The sequence below is a fragment of the Manis pentadactyla genome, chromosome 3 (assembly GCF_030020395.1).
Source record: "Manis pentadactyla isolate mManPen7 chromosome 3, mManPen7.hap1, whole genome shotgun sequence".
NCBI lineage: Eukaryota > Metazoa > Chordata > Mammalia > Pholidota > Manidae > Manis > Manis pentadactyla.
In genome coordinates, this window is record NC_080021.1 from 18,510,054 (window position 1) to 18,527,328 (window position 17,275).

Consider the following 17,275-nt stretch of genomic DNA (forward strand, 5'->3'; position numbering starts at 1 on the left):
GTGCTGAATTAGCATTGTCATTTGTCTCTATATATTGCTTGATCTGTTTTTATTTGGTCTTTGATCCATTGATTATTTAGGAGCATGTTGTTAAGCCTCCATGGGTTTGTAGCCATTTTCATTTTCTTTGAGTAATTTATTTCTAGTTTCATACCTTGGTGGTCTGAGAAGTTGGTTCAATTTCAATATTTTTGAATTTACTGAGGCTCTTTTTTGTGGCCTAGTATGTGGTCTATTTTGGAGAATGTTCCATGTGCACTTGAGAAGAATGTGTATCCTGTTGCTTTTGGGTGTAGAGTTCTATAGATGTCTATTAGGTCCATCTGTTCCAGTGTGTTGTTCAGTGCCTCTGTGTCCTTACTTGTTTTCTGTCTGGTGGATCTGTCCTTTGGAGTGAGTGGTGTGTTGAAGTTTCCTAAAATGAATGCATTTCATTCTATTTCCTCTTTTAATTCTGTTAGTATTTGTTTCACATATATAGGTGCTCCTGTGTTGGGTGCATAGATATTTATAATGGTTATATCCTCTGGTTGGACTGACCCTTTTATCATTATGTAATGTTCTTCTTTGTTTCTTGTGAATTTCTTTGTTTTGAAGTCTACTTTGTCTGATACAAGTACTGCAATTCCTGCTTTTTCCTCCCTATTAGATGCATGAAATATCGTTTTCCACCCCTTTACTTTCAGTCTGTGTATGTCTTTGGGTTTGAAGTGAGTCTCTTGTAGGCAGCATATAGACAGGTCTTGTTTTGTTATCCATTCAGTGACTCTATGTCTTTGGATTAGTATATTCAAACCATTTACATTTAGGGTGATTATCAATAGGTATGTACTTACTGCCATTGCAGGCTATAGATTCGTGGTTACCAAAGGTTCAAGGGTAACTTCCTTACTATCTAAGAGTCTAACTAAACTCACTTAGTATGCTATTACAAACACAATCTTAAGGTTGTGTTTTTTTTTCTCTTCCTTTTCTTCCTCCTCCATTCTTTATATATTAGGTATCATATTCTGTACTCTTTTTCTATCCCTTAACCTACATTGGTGTAGTTGATTTAATTTTGCATTTGTTTAGTAATTAATTGTTCTGCTTTCCTTACTGTGGTTTTATTACCACTGGTGACAGCTATTTAGCCTTAGGAACACTTCCATCTATAGGAGTCCCTCCAAAATACACTGCAGAGACAGTTTGTGAGAGGTAAATTCTCTCAGCTTTTGCTGATCTGGAAATTGTTTGTTCTCTCCTTCAATGTTAAATGATTATCTTGCTGGGTAGAGTATATTGGTTCCAGGCCCTTCTGCTTCATTGCATTAAATACATCATGCCACTCCCTTCTGGCCTGTAAGGTTTCTGCTGAGAAGTCCGATGATAGCCTGATGGGTTTTCCTTTGTATGTGATCTTTTTTCTCTCTCTGGCTTCTTTTAATACTCTGTCCTTACCCTTGAGCTTTGCCATTTTAATTATTACATGTTTTGGTGTTGTCTATCTTGGCTCCCTTGTGTTGAGAGATCTGTGCACCTTCACAGCCTGAGAGAATATCTCCTTCCCCAGATTGGGGAAGTTTTCAGCAATTACCTCCTTAATGACACTTTGCCTTTTTCTCTCTTCTTCTTCTGGTACCCCTCTAATATGAATATTGTTCCATTTAGATTGGTCACACAGTTCTCTCAATATTCTTTCATTCCTAAGGATCCTTTTTTCTGTGCCTCAGCTTCTTTGTATTCCTCTTCTCCACTTTCTTTTTCATTTATCCTCTCCTCCACCATACCTAATCCACTTTTAAATCCCCCTGTTGTACTCTGTAATGAATGGATCTCTGTGCTGATTTCTTTCCTGAGTTCTTGCCTCTTTTTCTGTACCACCATGGTCATGTTTATGATTTTCTTTTGGAATCTCTTTCAGGAAGGTTGATGGGTTCATTTCATTTTCACTTGACCCTTTTCCTGGTGTTTTGGGGATTTTGGTTTGAACCAGGCTCCTTTGACATTTCATATTTGTATGTGGCACCCTCTAGGACCCTGAAGGTCTACTCTCTGGAGCTGCTTAGCCCATGGAGCAATGTCAGCAGTCACAGGGGGGCAGCACTGGTGACTGAGGATTGGGAGGAGCTGTTTCCTGCTTCCCAGCTACTGTGCCTCTCTCCACAAACAGACCAGTGGGCCAAGTACACAGGTGTAACCCTCTGTGCTTTGCCTTTGTAGCTGCTGTAGGCAGGACCTCCCTCTGGCTGGACTGATGCCAGGGAAGGGCAGCTGGTTTGCAAGCCAGTGCCAGCTGGCCAGAAGGTGCAGTAGGCTGCATATCATGGTGGAAGGCTTCAGAGCTCTGTAGTCAGCCAGGGGGATGGAACGCCTGAAGTTCCTGAAAAGTTCCCAACCTGCTGGGCACAGTGCATCGACAATTTTCTCTACCTGTGCTTTTTCCTGAGCAGCAAGCCCTGTGCAATCCTTGTCCATTTAGTAGCCATCTCACTGTTAGGAAGTCTCTCATACTGCCTGCCTTTCTTTTGTCCCAGAGCAGCTGGATGTGAATCCCTGTTTTCCACAACAGCTGGAATCTCAGTCTGTCCAACTATTCCTCCTGTCTTAGCTTTCCAACCCCACTAATCTCGAGCACCATGCAATATAGGTTCTTGCTCCCACAGCAGATCTCCAGGGCTGGGTGTTCAGCGGTCCTAGGCCTCCACCCCATCTCCACTCCATTTCTCTTCCTTCTGCCAGTGAGCTGGGGTGGGAGAAGTGCATGGGTCCCCCCAGATCACGGCTTTGGTATGTTACCCTTTTTGAGGTCTGTTCTTTTCTCCAGGTGTAAGCAGTCTTGTGCTGCCTTCTTTCCTGTTGATCTTTTAGGGTTAGTTGTATTAACTATATTTTCGTATTATATGTGGTTTTGGGAGGAGGCCTCTCTCTCACCTCTCACATCGTCATGTTTAATCTGATCTACCTGACTTAACCACTGTTACATGATAAAAGTATCAAGTTATCAGGACGTAATTCCATATCTACTGGTTCCCGACTCAGCACTTGATATTTTACCTATTATGTAAATACTTCTCCCTTTCCCCAATTGACTTGCTAGTTCTGGGGAACAGATATCCTAACATCAAAATGCCATCTTGGTTAATTTTTAAATAGTCACAAATTAGAATAAACACATTAGTAATACTGGTCAACTACCTCTTTTTCTATTGCAGCCTGATGTTTCATGATAAGTTTCTTCATTTTTGCAGCAAAGTTGTTACGCTGAGTTTCATGATCTTTCTCTAATCTGAGGCGATGCTCATCCATCTCAGCCTTTAACTTTTTTTCCAGATTCACCAGCTGTTTCTGATGTTGCTGTGTCATTCTCTTACAGCCAGACATTTGTTCTCTGAGCTGACTTTCCTGCTCATGTTCTGGCATTTCCCTTGTAACCTACAACAATGGAGAGGAAAGAATGAAGTAAAGCAAAACCTTTTTCTTTCAAAACCATCTTAGACCAGTCTACTGTCAACTAAGTAGGTAATTTATGTAGGAGATCCCACTCAACGGCTTCTAATAAAATTTAATCTGAAAAAGCAGACAAGCCAGCTGGTCTAAAATTTAAATGGGAATGTAAAGGACCTAGAATAGCCAAAGTTTTGAGGGGGTATGAAAAGTTGGTAGATGTAAATTCAGTAATCTAAACAGTGTGGTATTGGTATAAGGACAGGCTGAATAGAGCAAAGGAACACAGTAAAATCTGGAAATGGACTCACATATATTCAGTCAATTGATATGCTACCAAAAAGTCAAGTTAATTCAAAGAGGAAAGGAAAGGTTTTAATAAATCCTGCTGTAACAACTGGTTCTCTGTATTCAAAATAAATAAATGCTTAATCATACTATATATAGAAATTGATTTGAAAAGAGTCACTTGAGCTAAACCTAAAATCCAGAATCATACAGCAGAAGAAAACACAGAATATTGTCATGACCTTGGGGTCAGCAAATATTTCTTGGGTAGAACACTAAAAACACTGACTATAATGAAAAAATGTACAAACTGGATTGTTAGGGACAAAATTCACATAATGTATGATTAATCATTTAAAGTAAACAATTCAGTAGTACTTAGTATATTCATGATGTTCTGCAAGACTGCCCGTATCTAGTTACAAAACATATATAATACTTCAGAAGAAAACCCTGTATGTTTTAAGCAGTTGCTCCCCCATCTCCCCTTCTGGTAACCACCAATCTATTTTCTGTCTATGGTTTATCTATTTTGGATGTTTCATATAATATGTGACCTGTTGTGTCTGGCTTCTTTGACCTAGCATGTTTCCAAGGTTCATCCGTATTGTATAGGATGTATCATTACTACATTCCTTTTTATAGCTGAATAATATTCCACTGTATGCACATACCCTCATTTGTTTATCCATTTATTTGTTGCTGGACCTCTGTATTGTTTCCATCTTTTGGCTATTGTGAATACTGCTGTTACCTTAAAGATACTGAAAAAGGAGACAGGTGTTGAGGCTATGATTCTTGCTTTTTTTTCTCCCCATACATTTACCTCTCCATGTGATTTTCTCCCATTCTTTCTTCTGTGACTTCCCCACTCCAACTATGTGGACATTTTGCCACCATACCCCTCCCTTTTTATGTGCCTAAGAAAAGTTAGTACACACACACAAAATTATAAACCAATCTCTTTGGAGAGCAAGAGTTAGATGAAATAATAACAGCTCCAATCAGTCAATATATAATAAGAATAACATGAATTATCAAGAAGGATGAATTTCAAGAAGATAAGGATAGTGTAACATTAGAAAACTGGTTAATATTAATGAAGTATATTTCATAGATCAAAGGAGAATAATAGGACCATCCTAGTTTTTAAAGTCTTAGTAAACTGAATCTTGAGGAGTACTTCCTTTGCATGATAAAAATTTATATTTAATTAACACTTATTGAGAAACAGCATATGCACGGCATTGTATTATGTTTTAGTGATTCAAACATTAAATAAAGCAAATCCTGCTCTGAAGACCTAAAACATGTGGTATTACTCACAAAACATTCACAGTCTCCTTTTCTGCAGCAGACTATCTCACACCTGGGAGTTAATCTAAAGGAAGTAATTCAAATTAAGATACTTTGATAAGTTCATTGCAGTGTTATTTTTAGGAGCAAAATCTCTTAACCTTAATGTCCCACAATAGGTGAATACTTGTGGTAATTTCTTCACATTAACTTAATGGACTATGATGCATCCATTAATAAGTTTCCTTCAGTACCCACAATGTGCCAGGAAGCTAGCACATAGACTAAATTAGTTCAAAGGCCCTGCAGTAATATTGAACTCTATATGTGAAGTAAAATAAGTTGCAAAAAGTATAACAGTTTTTCAACTGCCGCGTCACTTACATTTTGGATCAGGTAATGCTTCCGTGGGGGCCAGGGGTTTGTCCTGCACACTGCAGGATATTTCACAGCCTCCCTGACTTTCACCAGTGGGCCAGTGCACCCTCCTGCTTGGTTTTGATAACTGAAACCGTCCCCACATGTTGCCACATATCCCCTGTTGGGCAGGCTTGCTTTGGTCAAGTATATTGTGTATTTGACATATAACACAATATTCTATATATAGTTTGACTACAACTATGTAAAAACCAATATTGAAAAGAATAAAAATTGGGAGAAACAATGAGGAAGTATTACTTGCCATAATTATTTGAGGTAGGGCAGGGATATGGGACAAGCATCATGATTAAATTTCCTAAAAATGCTGAGGTAGAAATAGTATAGTAAGAACAGGAGGAACTGTATGTTAAGGGTAAGATTCCATTTTTTTTTAAACGTGGGAGTTAGGAGGTGAGATTCCTAACATATTTTATGGTAGTCAGTCAATAACTGACCCTATCTTAATGCAGGGCAAGTAGTCCTAAATGGTGTTTCCCCATTGCTTGAGGGCAACCACTACCTTGGAGAAGAACAGGATTAAGAAATTCGCTGTGTTAAGTTTATCTTACAGAATATCTAGAAGATAGACTATAGATGAGGACACTCACCAGAGATAGACATCATGAGACCACATGTCAAGCCTGCACCACCTACCCCCACCTCCCTTTGCCCCAGTCTTGAAAGCCTTAAAAGACAGAATAAGCCTTTAAGTCTGCCTCCTCTCTGAGGTTGCCCACACTCTCCTTTCTTCAAGTGTGTACTTTTTGCCTTAAATAAAGACATCTCACTGCTCAACTTATTGTGTCTTGTCTTCATGCTCTTCCAGTAGTAAGTGTTTTTGTTACTTGGCTATTTCATTCTATTTTCCAGACTGAAGTACATGTCTTCATTCTGTCTCTGTTCTACTCCAGACAAGAAAGGAAAGGCTACTGAGATTTCTGATTTGGGCTTACAAGTTACCGTCCCCTGGGTGGCCGGGACAGGACTGCAGCTGTATGATCATGCTCTTTAGTAGCCTGCCTGAAAATCTTTGACTTTTGGAAGGTCTTAGAACATAATCTCAGTCCATCCAATGCTCTGTGGCTCCCCAAAATCCTGGGGTGGTAGGGCCTTTGTTCTCACACTGTGCAGATTCAAGCAGACACGACGCCAGGAGATCCTGGCTTCACGAGTTAGCAAGGGATCTGCCTTATGCCGAGCAGGAGTTCAGTGAGTATCCCTGTCCTCCCTCTGCTCTTCCTTGATCTCTATTGCCTGCAGGGCGGCTGCATTCACTACTACTCTCCCTTTAATGGTTCTTTCCTTACCTACACTCCTTCGACCTCTTTGAGAATTCTTTCTTGTTCAGAGTCAAGAGACCTCCCCTCCCAACACCCCTAACCTCCTGTCCCTCCAAATTCCCCACTGTCCAGGTTGAGGTTTCACCTAGTACTCAGGGAGAAACCTCACCAGAAGCAGCTTCCAGACAGCATATTAATAGAATTCTGATTGCAATTCCTTTCCTCAATTTTCTAATCATTTTAGCAGTAAACACAGTGCATTTTTTTTTTGGTAGATAATTATTTTTTATTGAAGGGTAGTTGACACACAGTATTACATTACATTAGTTTCAGGTGTACAACACAGTGATTCAACATTTATATACATGATAATTCTAGGTACCAGCTATCACCATACCAAGTTGTTACAATATTTTGACTATATTCCTTATGCTATACATTACATCCCGGTTACTTATTTATTTTACAATTGGAAGTGTGTACTTTTTTTGTTGTTGTTGTGAGGGCATCTCTCATATTTATTGATCAAATGGTTGTTAACAACAATAAAATTCTGTATAGGGGAGTCAATGCTCAATGCACAATCATTAATCCACCCCAAGCCTAATTTTCGTCAGTCTCCAATCTTCTGAGGCATAACAAACAAGTTCTTACATGGGGAACAAATTCTTACATAGTGAATAAGTTACATGGTGAACAGTACAAGGGCAGTCATCACAGAAACTTTCGGTTTTGCTCATGCATTATGAACTATAAACAGTTCAAATATGAATACTCATTTGATTTTTTTTTTTTAGATAATTACTTTTTATTGAAGGGTAGTTGACGCACAGTATTACATTACATTAGTTTCAAGTGTACAACACAGTGACAAAACATTTATATACATAATTCTAGGTTCCAGCTATCACCCTACCAAGCTGTTACAATATCTTGACTATATTCCTTATGCTATACATTACATCCCGGTTACTTATTTATTTTACCATTGGAAGTCTGTCCATTTTTTTTTTTTTTTGTGAGGGCATCTCTCATATTTATTGATCAAATGGTTGTTAACAACAATAAGATTCTGTATAGGGGAGTCAATGCTCAATGCACAATCATTAATCCACCCCAAGCCTAATTTTCATCAGTCTCCAATCTTCTGAGGCATAACAAACAAGTTCTTACATGGAGAACGAATTCTTACATGATGAATAAGTCACATAGTGAACAGTACAAGGGCAGTCATCACAGAAATTTTCGGTTTTGCTCATGCATTATGAACTATAAACAGTCAGTTCAAATATGAATACTCATTTGGTTTTTATACTTGATTTATATGTGGATACCACATTTCTCTCTTTATTATTATTATTTTTAATAAAATGCTGAAGTGGTAGGTAGATACAAGATAAAGGTAGAAAACATAGTTTAGTGTTGTAAGAGAGCAAATGTAGATGATCAGGTGTGTGCCTGTAGACTATGTGTTAATCCAAGCTAGACAAGGGCAATAAAACATCCACGTATGCAGAAGATTTCTCTCAGAACAGGGGGGGTGAGGTTCTAAGCCTCACCTCTGTTGATCCCCAATTTCTCACCTGATGACCCCCCTGTGACTGTGCCTGTCTTAGGTTGTTCCTCCCTTGAGGAATCTTACCCGTCTCTGGCTAACCAGTCATCTTCCGGGGCCATACAGGGAAATGTGAAGTTGGTAAGTGAGAGAGAAGCCTTATTGTTTGAAATGGTTAGCTTTTTATTTCTTTGCATATTTATGCCCTGTGGCTTCTATGCCCAGCATTTGTCTTGAGGTATCTTTACCACTTGGAAGAATTATGATACTCGGTGAATTTGATATGAGGCACGAATTCTATTTAAGGGTTGTAATTAGGAAGGAAGAAGAAAAGCTATAGAAGTAGCAGGCGGCAGAAAACATGGGAAGATTGATTATTTCTTTGACATATCTTCTTGTAGAGTAACTTCAGCATGGATAGGTTTTAAGCTACTACTTAAATTGCGCACACACATTAACATAATAGGAGTATAGTTACATAACCAAAGCATATCTGTAATTACCAGCCATCTCCAGTGAAACCAAGAAAAACAGTTAGGCACCTTAGGCATTTGTGAAAACTTATCTATGATATGGTGGATATTGTCCAACTGAACTTGAACAGTCTGAGAAAAATCAGACAAATTAAAACAACCCATTCCTGGGGAATGTTCACATCCCTTATGTTCTTTTAACAGTAAATAGTCTGTAGTTGTAAGATTTTGGAGCGCTACAATTTGCACTTCTCCTAATTCTTGGTTGAGTTCCAACAGTATAGATCCAGTCAAATTTGTTGTTTTACTGTATGCACAGGCCAGCTTAGATATCTCCTTCATTCCCATGGCAAGTCCAGGAGCTGGTGGGATGAATGCATCTAAAGCTGCAGCAGTGCGTGGATCTTTGTTGGGGTTTTTTGATGATCATCTTCTGGCATGAGTCTTCCAGAGAGTGCTGATGTTGGAAGTTCTCTTTCTTATCGTATCTTAGTTCATTTTTGGGGTAGCCCAATTAGGCTTTGATCTTCTTTATAAACGCAAATAGACCCTTTGCCTACACTTTTATAAGCCCTTTGTACCCTTGTGTAGAACTCATTGGAGGTTACCACACAGGAACTGCCCTTTTGTTTTGTTTTGTTTTGTTTTTGGTATCACTAATCTACACTTACATGACGAATATTATGTTTACTAGGCTCTCCCCTATACCATGTCTCCCCTATAAACCCCTTTACAGTCACTGTCCATCAGCATAGCAAAATGTTGTAGAATCACTACTTGCCTTCTCTGTGTTGTACAGCCCTCCCTTTTCTCCTACCCCTCCATGCATGTTAATCTTAATACCCCCCTACTTCTCCCCCCCCTTATCCCTCCCTACCCACCCATCCTCCCCAGTCCCTTTCCCTTTGGTACCTGTTAGTCCATTCTTGAGTTCTGTGATTCTGGTGCTGTTTTGTTCCTTCAGTTTTTCCTTTGTTCTTATATTCCACAGATGAGTGAAATCATTTGGTATTTCTCGTTCTCCGCTTGGCTTGTTTCACTGAGCATAATACCTTCCAGCTCCATCCATGTTGCTGCAAATGGTTGGATTTGCCCTTTTCTTATGGCTGAGTAGTATTCCATTGTGTATATGTACTACTTCTTCTTTATCCATTCATCTATTGATGGACATTTAGGTTGCTTCCAATTCTTGGCTATTGTAAATCGTGCTGCGATAAACATAGGGGTGCACTGATCTTTCTCATACTTGATTGCTGCATTCTTAGGGTAAATTCCTAGGAGTGCAATTCCTGGGTCAAATGGTAAGTCTGTTTTGAGCATTTTGATGTACCTCCATACTGCTTTCCACAATGGTTGAACTAACTTACATTCCCACCAGCAGTGTAGGAGGGTTCCCCTTTCTCCACAGCCTCACCAACATTTGCTGTTGTTTGTCTTTCGGATGGCAGCCATCCTTACTGGTGTGAGGTGATACCTCATTGTAGTTTTAATTTGCATTTCTCTGATAATTAGCGATGTGGAGCATCTTTTCATGTGTCTGTTGGCCATCTGTATTTCTTTTTTGGAGAACTGTCTGTTCAGTTCCTCTGCCCATTTTTTAATTGAGTTATTTGTTTTTTGTTTGTTGAGGCGTGTGAGCTCTTTATATATTCTGGATGTCAAGCCTTTATTGGATGTGTCATTTTCAAATATATCCTCCCATACTATAGGGTTCCTTTTTGTTCTATTGATGGTGTCTTTTGCTGTACAGAAGCTTTTCAGCTTAATATAGTCGCACTTACTGATTTTTGCTGTTGTTTTCCTTGCCCGGGGAGATATGTTCAAGAAGAGGTCACTCATATTTATGTCTAAGAGGTTTTTACCTATGTTTTCTTCCAAGAGTTTAATGGTTTCATGGCTTACATTCAGGTCTTTGATCCATTTTGAGTTTACTTTTGTATATGGGGTTAGACAATGGTCCAGTTTCATTCTCCTACATGTAGCTGTCCAGTTTTGCCAGCACCATCTGTTGAAGAGACTGTCATTTCGCCATTGTATGTCCATGGCTCCTTTATCAAATATTAATGGACCATATATGTCTGGGTTAATGTCTGGATTCTCTAGTCTGTTCCATTGGTCTGTGGCTCTGCTCTTGTGCCAGTACCAAATTGTCTTGATTACTATGGCTTTATAGTAGAGCTTGAAGTTGGGGAGTGAGATCCCCCCTACTTTATTCTTCTTTCTCAGGATTGCTTTTGCTATTCGGGGTCTTTGGTGTTTCCATATGAATTTTTGAATTATTTGTTCCAGTTCATTGAAGAATGTTGCTGGTAGTTTCATAGGGATTGCATCAAATCTGTATATTGCTTTGGGTAGGATGGCCATTTTGACGATATTAATTCTTCCTAGCCACGAGCATGGGATGAGTTTCCATCTGTTAGTGTCCCCTTTAATTTCTCTTAAGAGTGACTTGTAGTTTTCAGGGTATAAGTCTTTCACTTCTTTGGTTAGGTTTATTCCTAGGTATTTTATCTTTTTTGATGCAATTGTGAATGGAGTTGTTTTCCTGATTTCTCTTTCTGTTGGTTCATTGTTAGTATATAGGAAAGCCACAGATTTCTGTGTGTTGATTTTGTATCCTGCAACTTTGCTGTATTCCGATATCAGTTCTAGTAGTTTTGGGGTGGAGTCTTTAGGGTTTTTTATGTACAGAATCATGTCATCTGCAAATAGTGACAGTTTAACTTCTTCTTTACCAATCTGGATTCCTTGTATTTCTTTGTTTTGTCTGATTGCCGTGGCTAGGACCTCCAGTACTATGTTAAATATGAAATAATTTGGATAGCACATGAAAGCATGAGAAAGGACAAAAAATTTTCTGAATCCCACTATCCCCTAATAACTACTGTGTTCACTTAGGTGTATATCCTTCCTTCCAGGCTTCTATTTTTTTTTCTGTGCAAATGAATGTACACAATTATGGTTATACAGTTCATACTCTTTAGTGATCTCATTTCACTTAGCGACTGCTCATAATGAATTCCCGTATCATTATTTTTTCCTGGATCATCAGTTAAATAGCCACCTGGTATTCCACCTTATTAATGTCATGATTTATTTCACCGGTCTTGCATTTCAGAACATTTCTTTTCCCATTATTTTTTCGCTGCCACATACAATGCTAGATTGATATTTTTTCATATGTTCATGATTTCCTTAGAAATGGGATTCTGGGGTCAAAATACATTTGGAGAGCTTTATATATATATATATATTACCCATTCCAAAAGATGTACCTTCTCACCCATGTTCTGTAAGGGTGGCCACCCTGCAATTCTCCACTGCTGTAATTATTGTCTTTAAAAACAAGCCTGAAATATTTTCCATCTTAAAGAGGAAGTTATGTCTAATGAAGCTGAGGCTGTGTTAATATTGCATAGTGTGGGGCTTCATGGAAACACTTGGATATTTTTCCTATTATTTTACCTGATCTCCATGGAACTTGGACAATATGCCACTTCTCTTATTCTCATCCCCTAGTTGAAACTTCCTGTCAAAACTTGTCCCATCTTTACACCCCTAGTGAGGTTTGACCTCCACCATCAAGATGAGATCGCATGCTGTCTGGCTAAAACCTTTTATTGCTTCAGTATGAGCTCCCTGGCACCTAGACCCATATGGACAGTACAATAAGTGTTTGATGAGTTTAAAAGAAGAGGTAGAATAATCCCTAAATATATGAATTATGCCAGCGAATTCTCAGAACTGGCTTTAGTGTATCTATTTTTAAAAATCAGTTTTTGTATCTAGTACTTTGATGTTATTTTTCAAATTCCTTTTGCAATGATCAAAATCAATGCTGAGTGAAGTACTTGGCTGGGCTCTCAGACGCTTCCCAGGGTGTCTGCCTGGTAATATTTATAGGGTAGGGGAGAAGAAAACTGTACTTGGGATGGGAAGCTTTGGAAGGGAAACTGAGTGTCACCTGATCCAGTCTCTCTTCCAGTCTTGCACCTGAGAACAAGTCTGGGCCTTCTGTTCCTTCTGACAGACAGCTTATCCCATGTAATATAATGACCTGAAAACCTGGTCCTATTATTATTCCCATTTTACAAATGAGGAAAAGGAGACACAGGGAGATTAATTATCTTGCCTTTACCACACATCTACTAAGCAGCAGAGCCCAGATGCAACTCAAGGAGCTTGCTTCCAGAGCCCAACTCCTACCTCTTCACTCTTTGCTCTGATGGGAAGAGTTAGCAGTGTTTTGAGCCAGCCAGGCTGACTCAGGTTTGATCCCAGCGTGTGTTCTGTCTTCTCGGTCTGCCCTCCAAGCTGTGTTGTGGTCCAGAATGCACCAGTTGGTAATGCGTTACAGAGAAAAGAGGACGGCCTCTCACATCCCGACTGACTCCTCCACTGACTCACCCTGCTTCTTTCAGCACATTTCTCAACCCCTTGAAAGCCACATTTCTCTTTCCTGAATGGAGGGGATCAAAATAATCACAGCATTTCTTAGTTGTGGATTTTCAATGAGGACTTAGAGAGTACCTACAAAATAGGTGGTGAGCAAGTTTCCATCTATCTTTTTTTTGTCATAAGAGACAATACCTTAAATATCCCAAGGTTCAACTTGGTCTCATTTTCTCTTTGTTTTCAATGATCTTACTTGCTTGAATGAATGAATGAATGAATAAATAATGAATAAACTAGATGGTTTCCTAATTCTTCATACCTCTAAACTTTAAAAGCAAACATTCAGTATTAGTACAGATCTGTCTTATGATTACTTAATTTCTTTAGGAGTCACTTTATAAATTGGTGAACTGCTCAGTCCATAGTCCATCCTAGCTTTTCTTTGGGGCAGATTCCTGACTGTACAAGGGAATCATCTGGTCCACCCTTTCTGTCATACAACATTTGAGTGGAGAAAGCTTCATATGTCAAAGCGGGGAGACAGTGTTTTGAGGGTAAGCTCAGTTTAGGTAGTGCTACATGCCCATTGGCTATGCATAGAAGCCATGTCAATAAATAGGACTCACTAGTGGTGAAGCTGACATTTGACCTCTATCTCTCTAATCCCAAGTCCATATCTCATTTGGTTCCATAATTAGAGAAGATGGAATTTGTGACTTGTTGACTAAACAAATTCTGTTTTTTGGTGGAACCAGATGATCTTAAATGACAAATAAATGATATCTGGGGGAAAAATAAAAAGTGTTGAGATAGAGGATTTGCTGGACAGAGGCATGGCTGTGGGTCCAAAGCTCTGGATCATGGTGCCCACGTGGGATTTTGACTCATTTGCACTGACTTGTGTTGTACTATGGAGCTGGTTTTGGTTTTATAGTTGTGTGAACGGCCTTGTAGAGGCTTTTTCTGCCAATGAGTAGCTGTTATTATATAAGCAAGGATGGACTTTAGAACATGGTGGCCATTTGGGCTGCTGTAACTTGACCTTGAACCACATAGGTAGGACTTGTACTAGTGTTTCCGATGAGGCTGAAGGCGATACTAGGACATTTTGGTCTTGATGAATGCCTCATAATTTCTGCTTTTCCTGAGGTCCTCAGCCAAGAGTAGTCAGGTCTGTAAGTGGCCCCTTCAAACTGCAAAGGCAGATACATTCTACATGAACAGCAGAGCCCGAGTGTGTGAAACTTTCACTTTAAAGTGTTGTCAGGCCCCGGGAAGCAGCCCTGAACTTGCTGCCCAGATAGTCTTTGCTGTGCTGAGGACCAGAGGAGGCACGGAGGTCCTAACTGCTCACAAACATGGGCTTGTCTGAGGGCTCTTGAGGATTACTCTCTACTGTGTGGTCTCAAGTTGGCCTGGAGTTTGTTTGTTTTGAGGTTCTGACCATGGCTTTAGTTTTTCAATTAAATTAGTTTTGTGGCTTCATCTGCAGAATGGTGGTAGATTTTATTAGGAAACAGGTAAAATGAAAGAAGTTCCTTATTGTAAAGATTCTCTTGGAGGCAATTATTTAAAAATCCAGGGGTTAAGAAAACAATTAAAAAGACTGTCAGTGCCTGGAACATTTCACAACTAGGAATCATTTTATTTATGAAATCAAGGAGAAAATAGAATATCTTGACTAGTATGCTTTAGTCTCACTATTTCAACAAAAGTAATAGGAAACTGAAAATCAAGGACAGGAAGACAGTGTTAAAGCAGAAAGATATCTCCTTAGGAAAAATGTTGACATCTTAGAGGAACAACCACACAGATATGAAAGGGAAATGAGATATTAAGGGTGATGATAAGCAGATATGAAAGGTAAAAGCAGGTGCACCCAGGTGTAATTACTCTAAAAAGGGCATTAGGAAAGTCATTTTAATTGTTACTAGATCAAAAAACATGACAGATGTACAAAGAAATATAATAGAGGGAAAGAGGCAAGATCTCAGAAAATTGACTGAATGACTATGCCAGCAGGTGGAGATCACTGAGATGACCGTGTAAAGACCCCACACCTAGAAACATCCCGAAGACTGGGAGACACATGTAAGTGATCCAGAAACACTGGATAGACAAGACAGATCACTAGAATACACTCAAAAGAATTTCAGGATCAAGTTCAGGGTGACACGGATGTTACAGGTGAGATTGCAGATATTTTCTAAGCCATTAGAAAATAGGCTTTGTGTATTTCCAGATTTAGGATTCTAAGGCCACCATCCAGAGGTAACTCTCTGCATTTAAATGATTAGATTAATCACACTAGGATAATACAGATAATCTTCATTTTGATTAACTCAGTGTCAACTGATGAGTAACGTTAATTATATTTTTAGAATCCGTTTGCCATGTCACTTGCAGCACAATCCCCAGGACGATGTCATATCCACAGTCCCAGGGTTTAGGGAAGTATATCTGGGCGGGGGGTATTTTTAGATTCTACTTACAACAAGACATATTCAAGGGAATCTAGGCAGAATAAGAATAGATTAAGTCCAGCCTAGGCTAGATAAATAGACTGATAGGAAAGGATCTCTGGGGAAGATGATTCAACTCAGGAAATGACAATGGACAACATTTGTTGTGTTGAGGCTTCTGGCAGACCCAGAAATTGTTAATTTCAGATCCTTCTTTGTGGGAAACCATATGGGATAACATTTAAAGGATGGTGTTGGGTGAACAAAAATCTTGGCCAGAAAGCAGAGGAAAAAATTCAAAGGCAAGAAAGAAGGAATTTAATCCTAGCAAGCAGTAGAACTTCTCTATTTGTTGGAGAAGGAAAGGGGCCAAGCTACGAAGCAGATTAAATAGTTGGAAGCTCAGCTGAGCATTCCTGTGAGACTTAGCAGAACAACAGAGAGGAAAGAAACATCGGGAGCCTAGTTTACTACTGCAGAAAAGGAGGTAGCAGGAAAAAAATGCTGCTCAAGATGAGGATGATTTAGAGTGAGTTAGGACAGTGCTCATGGCAGATGTCATGGCCGTTACAAGGTCCCTGGAACAAACATTTCTGAAGCATCAAGAGCAGCTTTGCTTCTCTCAGATATTCACAGGGATATACTCTGGAGGATTATTTAACTGGAACATTCAGAGGAAGAGAAATCTAGGAAACAGATTTCTTAAGACTTTAAAGAATTTCATATCAAGACAACACCACCATCTCAGAAATGAAAATGCTTGCTCACAGAGATATGTAGACACTGTGATAGTGATGTCATCTAGGGCGCTAAGGACACTGGCTTCAATGGGATCAAGGAAATTAAGAGATTTTGAATCAAGAGGGGCTTCCACTGGTGGGTGTTTCTATACTTTGATGACTTGCTGGATAGTTTGCTGGACTTGCCCTCCCCCTAGATATGGACAATATGCTATTAATACTTGATGAAATATTTCTCCTACATGGGTTTTAGCTCGAAGTCATAGATCCTGGGCAGCTTAAATCAACTGACCAGCAGGCTCAAGAACCTGATGCTCATGCTTTTCAGAGTCTCTGCTATCTACTGCATCAATTAATATTGGCATCAAATTTTACCTGTATTAAAATATTTAGGGACTGAAGATTTTTGCTTTCTAAAAATTGTGGGTGTGTTTTAGATGCCAAGAGAATATTTTTATCTTATTAATTATTTGTCTTCTTTAAAAAGGGGAGCTCCTGAGAGATTTGGGATAGGACTTGCACAGGTTTCAAGACCCTGAGAGAAACCCACTCAGTACAGTAAGAGAGCCTGGGTGGTAGACACCAAGGGAATCAACTTCCCTGGCATCAAGAATCCTTTTAGGAGAGATTGTGAAGAATAGGCAATCGGGAGGTATTCGATTTATTTGGATTTTACTTCAAATTTTTTGGACTTTTAACTTTCCCTTAAAATACCAAATGTTTCTTTTAGGAATTAATTAGTTTCCAAGGACACTTGATCTTTGAACATTGGTTTCTTCTGAGACTTTGACAATGGGAGAAGTGGAGAATCGTTTCATTGCAATTTGACCTGATTGCAGAACCCCTGATGAGCTTTCTTAGACAGTGTGACTGGACATAATCTGGTAGAATAGGAAATAACATTTTCAGTTTGGGGTACAGCATGGCCTTGGGGTTATTT